Here is a 15,488-nt window from a genome sequence, read left to right on the forward strand (position 1 = left end):
AAGCGAAGCCAACCAAGAGCAGTGTCTGCATCCTTTTTAAGCAAGCTTGTGAAATATGGCAACAATTTGCATTAACAAGCACTTTACCCAAAATTCAAGCATTTTTTTAAACCTTGAAAACTCAACATTCGCATGTAAGCATTTTCAAGGTTTTCAAAAACCCGGTGAAACCCTACATCTAGCCCCAGTCCGTGTCAAGCTGTTGTCAAAACGTTTATGACCTAAAAAGATACAGCAAATATTATTCAATTTTTAAACATTGTTTTTTCAGGGAAAAAAAACGTAATTTTCTTTCATCACCATGACATTTTTGCTGTATTACGAGGTAAAAATAATAATAATGAAAAAAGCCAGACCTAAGCCAAGTAATTAAAACCATAGGTCGCTTAAAGCCGTTGCCTTTTGTGATGGGCTCTCATGTGGCTTTCACACAAAGGAGGCGCTTTAAGTGTGTGTAACTCAAGCAGAAAAGTGGGGTCAGCGCTCCAGTCCCCCGCAGGGCGAGCCTCTGGTCAGTTTCAGCCCAACACGACGACTTTGGCTCTTCTGACGAGCCGTTTGATCTCTCCGCAGACGTCCCCGCGATCTCCTGGCCGGGGACTGATGCCAGTGCGCCTGCGAGGGCTGGAGATACTGACCATTTGCCCCTATTAGGGTTAATCAATGTTTTCGAAAAAAACAAAACGATATTAGAAGTACAGAGACCCCTACTTTGCGCTTCGGTTATCACTGACTCACTGCTTGGCAGATTTTTTGTTGAATTTAATTGTCTTTATTGTCATTGATATCAATGTATTGTGCATTTTGTTCTGAGCAGAGATCAAATGCTATCACAGGGCCAGGTAAGGTAGGGCTTTGTGTAATAGGTTACTGTGTGCATGACTGTGATCGGTTGGTGTATGCTGTCCTACACAAAACTGATAATTAGAGGTTCAATATTACAATATGTCCCTTTGAAATATGGATTGCTTTTCACAAACACAAAAACAAAAAATTCAAAATCAAATATTTGACTTGACTCTGAAAAAACTGAATTAAGAACCTAATTTTCCACAAGCGTGTAGATTTGGCATGGACAAGAGGGATCAATATCAAGCAATCATCCTTTTGTCCCCACCAATCTTATTTGATAGATTAAAAAGAAATCCCCAGCAATTTCTTTTTTAAAAATATTGTAACAATTATATATATATATATATATATATATATATTTGGCTCATGTTGCCCAGCCCTTGCAAGACATGGCGATTATTCTGCAATCGCTGTGATTTTAATACAGTAACGCCTCACTATTTCGCGCTTCGATTATTGCTGGTTCACTGCGGATTTTGAAGTTAATTGAATTGTATTTATAGTCATTGATATCAAAGCATTGAGCAGTGTGTTCTGCATCAGACAGCAGACAGCGAATGCTAGCACGGGGCAGGTTGTATATGTGTGTGTTGGGTGGGCGTGACTAACTGCCTGTGTGTGCGACTGTGATAGGCGGGTGTATGCTGTCAGCAAAACAGTCGGGGTGTGTGCATAGGTCAATAAGGGCACCAAAAAATGTGAAGCACAGCCACAGTTAGCAGCTCATTACATTCAAAAGAAACTCACTAATATAAGTGGACTATGATGAAAGTCAGAAGAGCGCAAAAAAGTTGTGATCACCAGCAGTGCTCCGTGGATTGTTATCAATTATGGAAAGCGATTGAGGTGAGTCGGGAGGGAAGGCAATAGTAGACCAGCCTACGGCTACAGCCGGGCTACGTAGCAACTCCCACAACCTACCCCTGTATCTCACCAGCGCCATTTTCATTACTAATTAAACTTGTTGGAAACTGCTACACGGTTGTTTTTTAGACATCGCGGAGACCTGGCACAACCAAAGAATACTCGATGCTCGCGTGCAAATAGCCATCCACTCTCCAAATCACTTTCATGTACTGAAAGCAGAAGTCATCTAATTTTTTTGTACTTTTACATAAACAACCATTCATTTAACTGCAATTTTATGTTCTGTGTTTTTATTTGTAGATCCATAGTTTTTATTTTTTACAGTCGTATACTCTCAGTAAGTTTAAACCTTGGGTTGCTACTTTGTGGATTTTACATTCACGGGGGTTTCTGGACCCCATAAACCGCCATATCCGAGGGATTACTGTATGACTCTCCCAAGACGAGAAATCCTTGTTGTGACCTGTCAAAAACAACTGTGTGATAATCAAGTTTGATTTTAAGAGTCATTCATGTAAAAATGCACTTATTATTGGTTTCGATGAACTGTTCCGTTTTGGGTTCGTGCAATGCAAATGTGATTTTAGCAAACCAAAGAAAATAGCCTGCAGTTGCCTCTCGTAAAGCCATATCACATCTCCTTGTGTGGCTTGGCTTACAGGCCATCATATTTTTTTCTGAGCTGAAACATTGGAGATAAGAAAGAGCGTGACCCAAAACCCTCGCTGCTCTCAATCTTCTTTGCACTAATATCGATTCAACAACGTATGCAACGGCAAATCCTCTTACGGCGCCTGTTTACCATCCGGCAGGGCCAAAAACATGTTTTCCCTCTCATTATTTTCTTCCCTTTCATGTCCTCTGCAGATGACCACTTCATCTGAAGCCTCGTTTTGCACTCAGCACGAAAACGCAATTAAGGCGACTCTGGAAAGGACAACATCATTCCTCATGGCGATAGAAGTCAGGAAATGACCCGTCGCTTTTTCACTCGACGGCTTGGCGTATTTACAAGGGGCAAATGTCGTTGCGAGGGGGAACTTCCTGCACCATTAAAGGGTAGGGCTGCAATTAACGACTATTTTAATGGTTCACCACTCACCGACTGTTGAAACAATTTGTCAAATAATCGGATAAGTATATGGTTTTCTTAAATTTAGCATTATGTTGATTGATTTATGTGGCAAATGTTAATAAACACAAATAAACACAAAAAAACAAGATACAGCTGATAGAGATAATGGCCAAGAGCAGAAAATAGAGCAACTTCCTCTCATATCGCAAGACATTTGACACGAATTTGGGGTGTAAAGAGACCCCTCGATACTTCGCGCTTCGATTAACGCTGATTCACGCCTTTGTAGATTTTTAATTGAAATGTCTGTAATGTCATTGATATCAATGTACGGTGCGTTGTGTTTCTAAAAGACAGCAGAACCGATTAGGAAGGGTGCTCTGTGTTGGGTGGGTGTGACTGTCTGTATGAGCAACTGTGATAGGCTGCTGTATGCTGTCAGCCAAACAGTCAGGGCATGCACTGTCAACATCTCTGAATCCAAACAACCTGGGAAGGATACTGGCCGCTAGCTTTTAACAGCTTGTTACATTGAAAATAAATTCATCAATTAAATCAGGCTCTAAGGAAAGTCAGAAAAACGCAAAGAAATGCTGATCACCAGTGGGTGCTGCGTGGATTGTTATTGCTTCCGGGACAAAGGAGGCTTCGGAAGGCCAACAATAGCCTGGCTGCAGGTCCTGCCTACTGCTACGGCTAAGCTAAGACCCGATGCTAGCGCGCAACCAACCAGCCGCTCAGTGCCCACACAGACGGACGGGCTTCAACACCATGCCAGAGTGGCGAGAATAACGCATTAATAGTTGGGCTGCAACTAAACGACCATTTTAATAGTCGACAAGTCAACAATTATTGAAATAATCTGATAATTATTTTCCTTACAATTAGCATTAAGTTGCTTTATTTATGTGGTAAACGATAGTAGACACACAAAAATGCTACAATGAAATCTTTCATTGAACATACTGCAAATTCGAACAATTGAATAAAAGCCCACATTTTTCTGTCAGACGAGACTTACATTCATGAAGAAACCTCAAATAAATGATCAATTAAAATCAAGCATTTTGTATCCATGTAAACCAAGAGCAAGCTCATTAGCAGCAGTAGAACAGTAAATAAAACAAAAAGTATGTTTATTTTGTGAAGTACATGCAGTAATCAACTGCAGTCTGTAACAAAAGTACTTAAAGGGACAGTGTGATATATTTAGTGTCTATTAATGGTACACAACACTTTCAACTCGTAAAAATTTACATTTAACACTAGGCAAAAATACATGGACTGAAGTACCAATGTTAATTTTTATGGAAAATAAATCTGTATTTCTTTTAACACAGTGGAATCCCAACTTAAACCCGTGCCGTGTTTGTCAGGTATCTGCCACCACGCTGTGTCGTGTATCACCGTAACAGACAACATAGTGCCATCTAGTGGTCAAATAGTAGACATTGTGGCTTTAACGATTCCCAAAAGTTTGAAATAAAATAATTTTAAGAATGGACCTTTGTCGTTTTACCAACTGATTTTTGTTCTTCGGACTGCATGCATTGAAATCCAAATATGTTGACGCTCAAGCTCTTTTATAGCAAAATCGACATGAACTCTATAAAATGTACAATGCATGTCATCAAAACTGCATTAGCTAAAATGTTACTTGCCAGTCAGAATCTGTTTCGTTCAAATGTCTGACTGTTCTTTTTAAATGTTCGTGCATCACTTGGGTAATACCATGATTACGAAACCCCTCGTTTTCCGCGGGGGGTCCATTACAAAAAGTTCTGCGATAGTCCAAATCCGCAAAGTCAAGAACCTATTCATCAAGTACTCTGGTGCACATTGTAACAATAAAAACAAACCCAATTTACAGTCTCAAGCATTTGTTTTACAAATAAAAGTACTGTACTTTACTGTACATTTTAAAATTACAAATTTAAAAGTCATCTTGCTGCAGGTATTTCACTAAGGGGCAGAAATTATTTCAGGAAACTACGTTTTTTTTTCTGATTATATTTTGTCGCCATTATGTGGATGCTATGGAAAACTGCTTTTATCTTTTAGGTAAGCGTCGGCAACCCAAAATGTTGAAAGAGCCATATTAGCCAAAAAATGCCTGGAGCTGCAGAAATTAAAAGCCTAAAAGCTTGACAAGGAAGGAAACACAACTAATCTATCTATATTTATTGGAAAATGATAAAAATGTCCTGCTTGCCCCTTTACAGAAACCATATATTTCTCCATAAGCAAACATTTATAAAAAGGTGCTAGGGAGCCACTAGGGAACACTAAAGAACAGCATGTGACTCCAGGACAAGTTTAGAGGGTCGAGAAGTCCAACTTGTTGACAATAGAAAGCCTCTTCCTCTGCCTTTTTGCTGCGGATGCCGGTGCTTTCGTGAGTCCATACAGAATGTTTTGTGGACATGGTAGCTTTTAGAGAAAGGATTTGCGCATACATATTTCGGTTTGGCAACAGTTTCCTATACGTGTGAAACTCCGACAAGCATAAAAACGGGGGGGAGGGACTTTTTAGCCAATAAGTATGCAGAACACAATGCACGATTGATTCGGGAAGTAGAGAAACTATGATGACTAAACTGTGATACAGCAAGGGATTACTGGAATTGGTTTTCAGTTATTTCCTATGGGGAAAATTTGTTCAAGATATGAGAAATGCTTAATACGAGCTCAATCCAGGAAGCCATTTATCTCATATGTAGTAGAGGGGCCATGGTAATTTTGGATGGATGGATGGATGGATGGATGGATGGGCCATCAACACCGTGGCCACCACACTTTTGACCTGTGGCCCTTTAATAGGCGCTGCAGGGCCCTCAAAATGGCTCAGAGACAGCTTCTTCTCCAGAGCCATCACCACCCTAAAAGGGCGCACAAAACTTAAATGATTTACTTTGGGTGTAATTCTTGTTTTGTTGCTGCTAAATGTTATTGTACTTCATCTCATTGCACTATTCTTACAATGCACTATTATTTTTCATTCATAAACATTGCACTGTTATATTGTATTATAACTTGGGCCAGTCTCTAAGCACTATGTTGTACTATGAATATTTTTTGCCTATATATTGTAACAGTATTTTATTTTATCTTTCTCTTCGAACAGGGTTTTTACACCTTTTTATGGCCAAATCCAAACATTTTATAAGGTCTTTCAGAGTGAATTTTCCAATTTCTCTATTACCATTAAAATAAAGAATACAGTGTGAGTGATGTATTTTGAAGAGCCACAAATACATCCACAATTTCCATCTTTGATTTATGATATTGCGTGTGCATTTATTAAGACATATGATTTTTAGATATATGAAAATATTTACGTTTGAGACATATCTGTGCCCATGTAGGTGCTGGATAAATGTAGCTAACATTTTCAGTAACATTTTCAGTTGCAGGAAGTTAACGCTTAATAGAACAATGCTGTAAGAACTAATGCAAGCTGCAGTTACTCACGAGGGAAGAAGAAATGCAATGGCAAAGCGAAACCACTAGAGAGCAGTGCCGGCGTCATTTTTAAGCAGACTTGTTGAGAAAGATGTCAACACGCATTTATAAGCACTTTACCCAGAATTCAGGCACTTTTTTAAGTACAACAACAAATTGCAAAGATTTTCAAGAATTTCAAACACCCATATGACTTGTTTGTAAACATGGCAACAATTTATAGCATTTACAGGCACTTCACCCAAAATGCAAGCATTTTTTTAATCCTCGAAAACTCAACAGTAAATTCAAGCATTTTCAAGGATTTTAAACACCCATATGAACTTTATTACATGTTTACCCTGGTCTGCCATGTCTAATCTCGTGGCATACAATGTTTTCACAAAAATAATATCAATGACAACAAAGACAGTTAAAAAAACATATTAAGAGAATTATTGAAGTGAAAGCCACAAATGGAAGAAAAATATAGATGTTCTGTTAATACAAGTTACCTTAGTGCCTCTAGGTAGCAGCTCTAAATCATGCTGTTGACACCTCATTAAATACTTTTAAGACATATACGGTTTGGTTCTCATGCAGCGGTTTGATAACATCCTCAGGCCCAGGCAAGTGAGGTAATAATTCTTTCGCCATGGAACACAAGGTCATTTCAACTATTCAATAAAATCCAGTCACTTTAAACCCAAAGAGGCTTATCGCAGTCTTTTTTCGATACAGCGCAGGAATAGGCCGTAAAAAACCCTGATGAAATTTTTCAGAATGGAGTCATAAAGGACTTTCATTCCAGTTAATAGCCTGCATCGGCGGCTCGCTCGTGGACCCTCCGAGGCTGCGGGATTGAGCCAGACCTCGAGGGGGTCGGCAGGCACAAAGTCTGCTCAAGTTCAATGTCAAGTTCAAAGCCGTTTCCCACAATGCAATCCACAAGAAGAGAAAAAAAAACATCCCGTGAGACCCTTGGGGGGAACTTATCATTAAAGGGTTTAATTTGACATCTAGTGCCTGTAAGAGCTGAGTTTTTGGAGTCAAGGGTACTGGTCAAATGCTTCAAAGGAATTTGTGATTGTACAATTGCGTCTCCGGAGAATCTCGCATACCCCTGCCAAAAAAAAACTGCAGATAAGGATGAAAAATGTATGAGAGTAAGCGGCGAGGAAATGAGGAATCTGTGAGAGGCCGTTGAGGAGTTTATCGTACTTGCTCTCACGTATAACGTCGTTAATCTCACAAATATACCCTTATACAGACAAAGGGTTCCTACAGCTTAAGGCAGATTAAATTCAAGACTTTTAAAGACTTTTTTAATGCCTCTTGAAATCAAATTTAAGACCAAGTTGACAAAAGTGAAATAATCGTGCCTCCTTCACATTACTTGGCACAGCTTTTAGTCAGTGGAGTAAAAAAATTCTTCAGACAGACACTTCTCGTTTAATTTAGTTACTAAACCTTTTCAGTTCAAACAAATATTAAGCTTTTTTGTTTTTTACATTTTTAAGACTATCACAAATTGGATTTAAGACATTTTAATGCTTATTAAGGCCTTATTTTTTAAGATAATGAATTCAATGCCATTTAAGACTTTTCAAGGACCCGCGAGAACCCTGAGACAGTCATACACATGCACAAACTCTACAATACGCTTGCTAACGATCGATACCATCCTGTATTTACTTGGATCGAGTTGATACCAAAAACAACAGTATCGCCCACCCCTTATGCTTGATCCGAGACTCATTTTTACTCTACAGGCGGGAGATTCCTATGAAAGGCGGTTTGTGAGATTTATCATACCTGCTCTCACATTTAACATCATATTCTAACACCTGCACAACTATACCCTCACACAGAAAGTTATGCATTTGCACAAACTCTACTATACAGTACTCTCGCCAACGATCGATAGTATCCTCTATTTACTTGCAGGGTTGGGTAGGGTTACTTTAACTGGATTACTTTCAATTACTTTTGGATTACTCCAATACCAAATATGCTAATAAAAGACAAAAGAAACTAAATATGAATGAAATGACTCAATTTTGTGCAGGCCTGAGGAGTAACGGAATACATGGAACGGCAAAAATGATGTTGGCAAGCTGTTTGGATTTATTTTCATTTTGTTTCTGTCGCATTTGATGTTAGTTTTGCCGGAGATCAAAGAGATCAAAGCCAGGAGAGAAAACTTACCACGTGTTGTGAGTCATTATTTTATTCATATTTAGTTTCTTTTCTCTTTTATTAGCATATGTGGTATTGGAGTAATCCAAAAGTAATTGAAAGTAATCAAGTTAAAGTAACCGTACCCAACCCTGTTTACTTGTATCGGATTGATAATAAAAACAACAGTATTGCCCACCCCTCAGCCTTGAGCCGAGACTCATTTTTATTCTACAGGCGGAAAATTCCTATTGAAGGCCTTTTGAGAAATTTATCATACCTGCTCTCACATATAACATCATAATCTCACACCTACACAACTATACTCTCATACAGAAAGACATGTACATACACAAACTCTACTATAATCTCGGTAACGATCGATACCATCCAGGATTTACTTGGATCGGACTGATACCAAAAACACCAGTATTGCCAAACCCTAATGCCCGTCCCAAGCTGAGACACATTTTAATTTGGCGAACGGGAGATTCCGATGAGAATCCGTGTCAGAAAAAAATTATACTTGCGTTTACGTATATCATACTCTCGCACATGCACAACTATACTCTCATACAGACACAGTCATACCCATGCAAAAACACTACTACACTCTGTCATTCACACTTTTGTACTTTCTCAGGCATACTATTATACAGTCATCGTTCGTTCGTTCGTTGGGGTTGTCCATCGATTCGATGATTACCATCTTCTTTTATTTGTGAGTCTGCTGATGTTTGAACAGTCCGATCCTGGATTGTGGTCGGAGACTCAGGTAAAAGAGGATACCTGCGCAATAATCGTTTTTAAAGTGGCGTACGGGGTGCGCTTTCCCCAACGCCACTATCTTGATTGTAAAGAAGATGGTTCCAGTGGCAAGGGAGACCCTAGACGACCGGCATCTTTCTACAACTGCAGGCGGCTAACGGGATCCAGGTCTGTAGGAAACCACCTCAAAGCGTGCCGCCACCAGCTTTTGTCATACACACTACTAAAAACCCTCACACATAGTACTATACCCTTGTACACACTACTATGCTTTCATACACATGCTACAATACTCACCCACACATACACTGCTCCTGACTCACACACACTATTAATACTCGCTTAAAAATACTACTATACTCTCATACACACACAACTATACTCTCTCATACATATTAGTATACTCTCATACACACACTACTATACTGTATCACACATACTACTATACTCTCTCACATCTAATATTATAATACTATACTTTCACATGTACTACTATACTAGGAGCATCTTCAGTTTGATGTCGAACTGTCCAAGATTCCCTTGGTTACAAAGTACCCAAAGTAAATCAACACTGAAAGTTGAGGTAATCATTACACTAGGTGTGGGAAACTCCTATGGTAAAAGCAATTTTATTGGTGTGTAAAAAAGAATAGGAGCGTGTAAATAACTACGATGAAAAAGTATAAAATATATATAAAAATATGTGCAATGCAACTGTTTCAGAACAGAAGTCGAGAGAGTCTAACCAACAAAGCAGCGATTTAACAAAAACGCAAATACTTTAAACAATGTCTACAAAACAACTAAAATACAGTATTTTCGGACTATCAAGTACACGCAAAAAATCATATTTTTCTGGAATTTTGAAAGTGCACATCATAATTTAATGTGCCTTTATAGAGCTGGAAATACGGTAAACACATTAAAAAAATCATAACTACATACAGTAACAATTTTAATTAATCAATTGAAAACCTAATATTTATGGTCTATGAAATACATATTCCATTTTCTTTTAAATATAATTTGCCTTATAGTTTGATGCGACTTACACATGAAAAAAAAACGTTCACAAGGGTTTTTTATTTTATTTTAAGGTGTGTCTTATAAACAGGAAAATTCTGAACCTTTCATCACACAATTTTTTTAAAATAGTGCAAGTCAGAGAGAAAACACAATTGGATCCTATTCAAGAGATTTAATGTATGAAAAACAGGGTTTGTACACCTCGGCCAAATTCAAGCACTTTTTCATGAATTTCAAAGCCAATATTCAAATTTCTCTAGTATCACTCGCCTTTGCTCTACAGTCCCGGCCAACGACTTGTGATTCCCGCCTGTCTCCGATCCTCCTTCCTAGAATCGGAAGTGCCACTTCCGCATCTCCCGCTCCCCTTATCCGTTAGCCATCGGATCGTGGAAGCAAGCCCTGCTCTCCCTCTTTCTTAATAAAAACTGAGAAAACGAGCGCTATTGGATCCTGTCTCTGTTCCTGGTCTGTGACACCCGGTCCTGTTGGAAGTAATAGAACATTCTGTTTGGCCAAGCGTTGATTAAAAAGAGAATTATTCTCGGTTGTTGCATCATTCAGTGTGGTGGAGGATGATTAAATCGCAGTGGCGGCTGCTAACTTATGAACAATAGAAGCGTGATCAATCTGCTGTTGGTCACAACCAGTAAACAAGATCTTGACATGCAGACTGGAGTCCTACGCCTAAACTGCTCGTTTGTTGGGACGGTCACGACTCGAGACCACTACCAAAATCATTAGTTGCCCATTTTTATTTGACTTTTTTTCCTCATCAACCAACCAATAGTATGTTGACAGGGCCGATTATAGGGATCCACGGTGATCTCAAATGTAGTGATGGGTAGTCCGCAAACGAAAACGCTCTTTGAAGTGAACCAGAGCGCTCCTTTTGGAACGTTCTCTTCTTTTGCTCTCCCTCCCTTATCTCCTATTTTCTCTTTCTTTATCCCTCTCTTTTACTCCCCTTTTCTCACTCTCTTCCTTTCTACCTAACTCCCTGTCTCTTTTGCCCATTATTTCTCTCTTTCTGTGTCTGTCTTTCTCTCTTACTTTCTTTCCTTCTCTCACTCTGCCTATTTATGTTGCTTTCTTTTTCTTTCTTTACCTCCCTTTTCTTTCTTTTTTTACTGTCTCTCTTTCCCTCTATCTTTTTCTCTCGATCCCTTTTCTTTCTCATCTTCTTTATCCCCCATTTCTCTCTTTTTCTCTCTTTCTCTGTGTCCCTCATTCTTCTCTCTTTCTTTCTCTTTCATTTTGTCTTCCTCACTCCCTCACTTTTCTCTATTTTTTAGTCGTTTCTTCCCTTCTTTTACGCTACATTTCTCTAAAACATATGTTCTCCTTTTCTCTATTATTCTCTTTTTTCTCTCTTTCTCACTAGATTTCTATATATCTCCTTTTTCTATAGTTATCTCTCTCATTATCTCTCTTTATTGAACTGAATTTAAGACTTCAAATTGTTGATACTAAGCAAACAACAGAGATGATGCCTCTCATTTTGATCAGTCACAAGTTCCTGAGAGAGAGAAAAAGAACAGAGAGCAATAAAAAAAATAGAGATAAAGAGACTTAGATAAAGAGATAATTATAGAAATGTCATCAGAAATATATAGAGAAAGAGAAAGATGGAAAAAGAGAAAGAGACAGATAAAGAGACACATGTAAATATAAAAAAAGAGAGGAAAGAAATGGAGAGAAAGGCAGAGACGGAGACAGAGAAAGGAGAGAAAATGATAGAAAGAGTAAAAGTGAAATAAAGTAATATGGAGAGAATGATAGGGAGAGGGAGAGAGAGAAATGCAGTAGAGAAATATTGAGAAAGGGATATTTAGAATTATAGTCGGAAAGAGAGAGAGAGAAAAATAGAGAAAGAGGGAGAGAGATATAAAGAACAAGAAAAGGAGATAAAGAGAAAGAAAGGAAGCAAGAAGGAAGAAAATGATTGAAAGAGAGATAGAGCGAGAGAGAAAAACAGAGATAAAAAGAAATATAAATAGAACAATAAAGAGAGATAATGAGAGAGATAACTATAGAGAAAGGAGATATATAGAAATATAGTGAGAAAGAGAGAAAAAAGAGAATAATAGACCTAGTAATAAACCTAGAACTGGTCCAGTAGCTTTTCTTCGCTTTGCCTAGCAGCATAGGTGCTACACATGTCTCAAGCAAAGGTTCTAGTTAGTTAAATAATAAGGTTTACCTTCTCTGTCATAATCAAAGTTTTTAATATGAGGGTCATGTGCAGAAACACTAAAGGATTGCAGGATAACTATTTTTTCTCCTTTTCTCTATTATTCTCTAACAATTTGAAGTCTTAAATTCAGTTCACTATTTATTGTAACAAAAAAGCTATTATAATATAGGAACATTATCTATTTTCATAATGAATTATTTTGGTGCATAGCTTTTTATATAGTTGGTAATATAAAATGAATAACTAAAAATTCCGAAGACCCGTTTGGGGGGCCGAGTCGAAAGAGCCGAATTCTCATCACTGCTTATTCGGTTCCGTGGCGGCATCTCCGGAGTGAAGAACGCGGCAGGATGTTGCCCCAGCTGTCCAGGACTTGACCCCGTCATGTCAGAGAGCGACGGGGAATAATTATAGTTCAGGACTTCATCGCCCTGACTCACCATGACATTCAAACATAAAGCAGCCGTGACGACTGTCAAGGACCCCCGACCGATGAATGTTTTCCAGATATTCCCTCGTGCCATTTGGGGGGAACAAGGAAACGGGCGGCCAAGCCCGGCTCTTTGTTTCCGGCGCTGGTGGATTTGTGTAAACAGGACATTTATCACAGAGCGACACGGACGGCGCTTGTCGGCTGAGGAGTTAAGAGCAGGTGGCCGGGGGGCGTGTTGCATTGTCTAGACAACTGAGGAGAGGGACAAAACCTCTTTTATGTCCGGGTTTTACCTTTTGAGGAAGGGTTGGCTCTTGTTCCCAGTTGGGATGGAATGACTCCCAGTTTACATGGGAAGGCCGTTTTCTGAATAGGACTTATGCTCGAAGGTGTTCCACTTTGAACTCTTTTCAGGAAGCAGGAGGAAAGAATAACTTGAGAGGAGGGCGGTGTCCGACGCATCCTTTGTCTTTGGTTAAGTGGTCATCAGGCGACACCGGAATGACACGCTCGGCACATAAGCTGCACTTAAAGATGGCGTTCGTAATTTTCTAAATATTCTACAAGCTGACCCCATCTTCTGGCTGAAATCATCATTGCAGCCTCTGTCTAGCTGCTTCTGTGGCGCGTCTTGAATAATCTCTTCTTTTTTCATCTTTTTGGCGTTTGACCTGACATTTGGACTATATTTGAAACATTCCTTTTCTTACTTTAACCGTTTTCATCGTACAAGAAAAAACCTCAAGCACACATGAGGATTTTACAACTCATCAAACCTAGAACTGGTCCAGTAGCTTTTCTTCGCTTTGCCTAGCAGCATAGGTGCTACACATGTCTCAAGCAAAGGTTCTAGTTAGTTAAATAATAAGGTTTACTTTCTCTGTCATAATCAAAGTTTTTAATATGAGGGTCATGTGCAGAAACACTAAAGGATTGCAGGATAACTATTTTTTCTTGTAACCAATTTTACCGGAACCCAATTAATCAAAAATCAATGGATCCTTTTGGATAACAAATAATTGTATTTTTAGCTTCTCAAAATTACATAATCTGTACTTGTATAGAGCACAAATGAATTATTTTTGTGTGCGCAGCAAGATGGCTGACAATGAAGTCATCTTCTCATCTCATCTCATCTCATTTGCTGTACTGCTTATCAGTATTAGGGTCGCGGGGGGGGCTGGAGCCCAACCCAGCCATCTTCGGGCAGTGGGCAGGGGACACCCTGAACTGGTTGCCAGCCAATCGCAGGGCACACGGGGACAGACAACACACTCGCTAGGTCACACTTAGGGACAATTTGGACCGGCCAATTCACCTGAAATGCATGTCTTTGGAATCTGGGAGGAAACCGGAGTGCCCGGAGGAAACCCACGCAAGCACGGGGAGAACATACAAACTCCGCACAGTAAGGCCGGTAGCTGGATTTGAACCCACGCAGGAGGTTCCCACGACCTCAGAACTGTGCCGCACACGCGCTAACCACTGCGCCGCCGTGCTGCCCTGAAGTCATTTTATGTAAAATAAATACAATTTTTTTAAGCAAAAAGTATTTTTATAAATGCACGTTTAAATCGTACTTTTTGTATTTTGGATTCCTCTTAAATCAATTTTGTTCTTTTTATTTGACTTGGAGGCGCTAAATAACACTTTTATGTTACAGTAAGGACATCAGCACAGCGCAGTGGTTCACACGTGAGTGGCACAGTTCTGAGGTCATGAGATCGAACCTTCCTGTGTGGAGTTTGCATGTTCTCCCCGTGCTTGCGTGGGTTTCCTGCAGGTACTTTGGTTTCCTCCCACATTCCAAAAACATGCATTTCAGTTTAATTGGCCGGTCCAAATTGTCCCTAGTTGTAAATGAGTGAGTGAGTGGTCTGTCTCTGTGTGCCCTGCGACTGGCTGGCAACCGGTTAAGGGTGTCCCCTGCCCACTGCCCGAAGATAGCTGGGATGGGATTCAGCACCCCACACCCCACACACACCCCCAACCCCCACCTTACTAAGGATAAGCGGTGCAGATAATGGATGGATGGATGTTACAGTAAAGGCATCAAACGACACAATTGGCCCTTGTGCTGCATGTCTTAGACCCCTGCCCTAAACTGTCAACCCACTGTGGTCTCACAAAATTAAATGGAAAACACTGCTCACTATTATTAAGTACTCACAAATCAACAAAACTTGCACAGAAAATGCACTTTCCTTTTAAAATCGAAAATCTCATCCAAATTGCAATACTGGTCTGAAAAATCGCAATTAGGTTTGGTTCCAAAATTGTGCCTTCCTAGTGAGGAATCAGCTTTTTGGGGCATTTTTCACATCTGGGGTAACCTATCTGAATGCCTGTGAAAGGTTGTGGTCATATCTAAACTCATTCCTCCTTTCATTGAGTGGAAAAACACACAAACAGAAAAACAAACAAATATACTGTCCATACTTATATCCCAAATAAAATCATTATGAAATGATCTGCATTTATATAGCGCTTTTCAAGTCAATGACTTCCCAAAGCGCTTTACAATGTGCTCCACATTTCCCAATGTAATAGCAACCTTGCAGCCATGTAAGGCGCTAACCTGCTTATTGGGGGTATTAGGGGTTCAGTGTCTTACCCAAGGACACTTCGACATGTAACACGGACGAGCCAGG

General features: G+C 39.5%; 1 protein-coding gene across 2 annotated transcripts in view; it reads right to left on the minus strand.

Annotated features, from left to right (window-relative positions):
* Positions 1-15,488, minus strand: part of LOC148353155 (anosmin-1) — a 121,141-nt gene that overhangs the window by 94,441 nt on the left and 11,212 nt on the right. The window lies entirely within an intron of this gene.

The sequence above is a fragment of the Urocampus carinirostris genome, chromosome 14, assembly GCF_059441175.1.
Source record: "Urocampus carinirostris isolate Australia breed hairy pipefish chromosome 14, RoL_Ucar_1.0, whole genome shotgun sequence".
NCBI lineage: Eukaryota > Metazoa > Chordata > Actinopteri > Syngnathiformes > Syngnathidae > Urocampus > Urocampus carinirostris.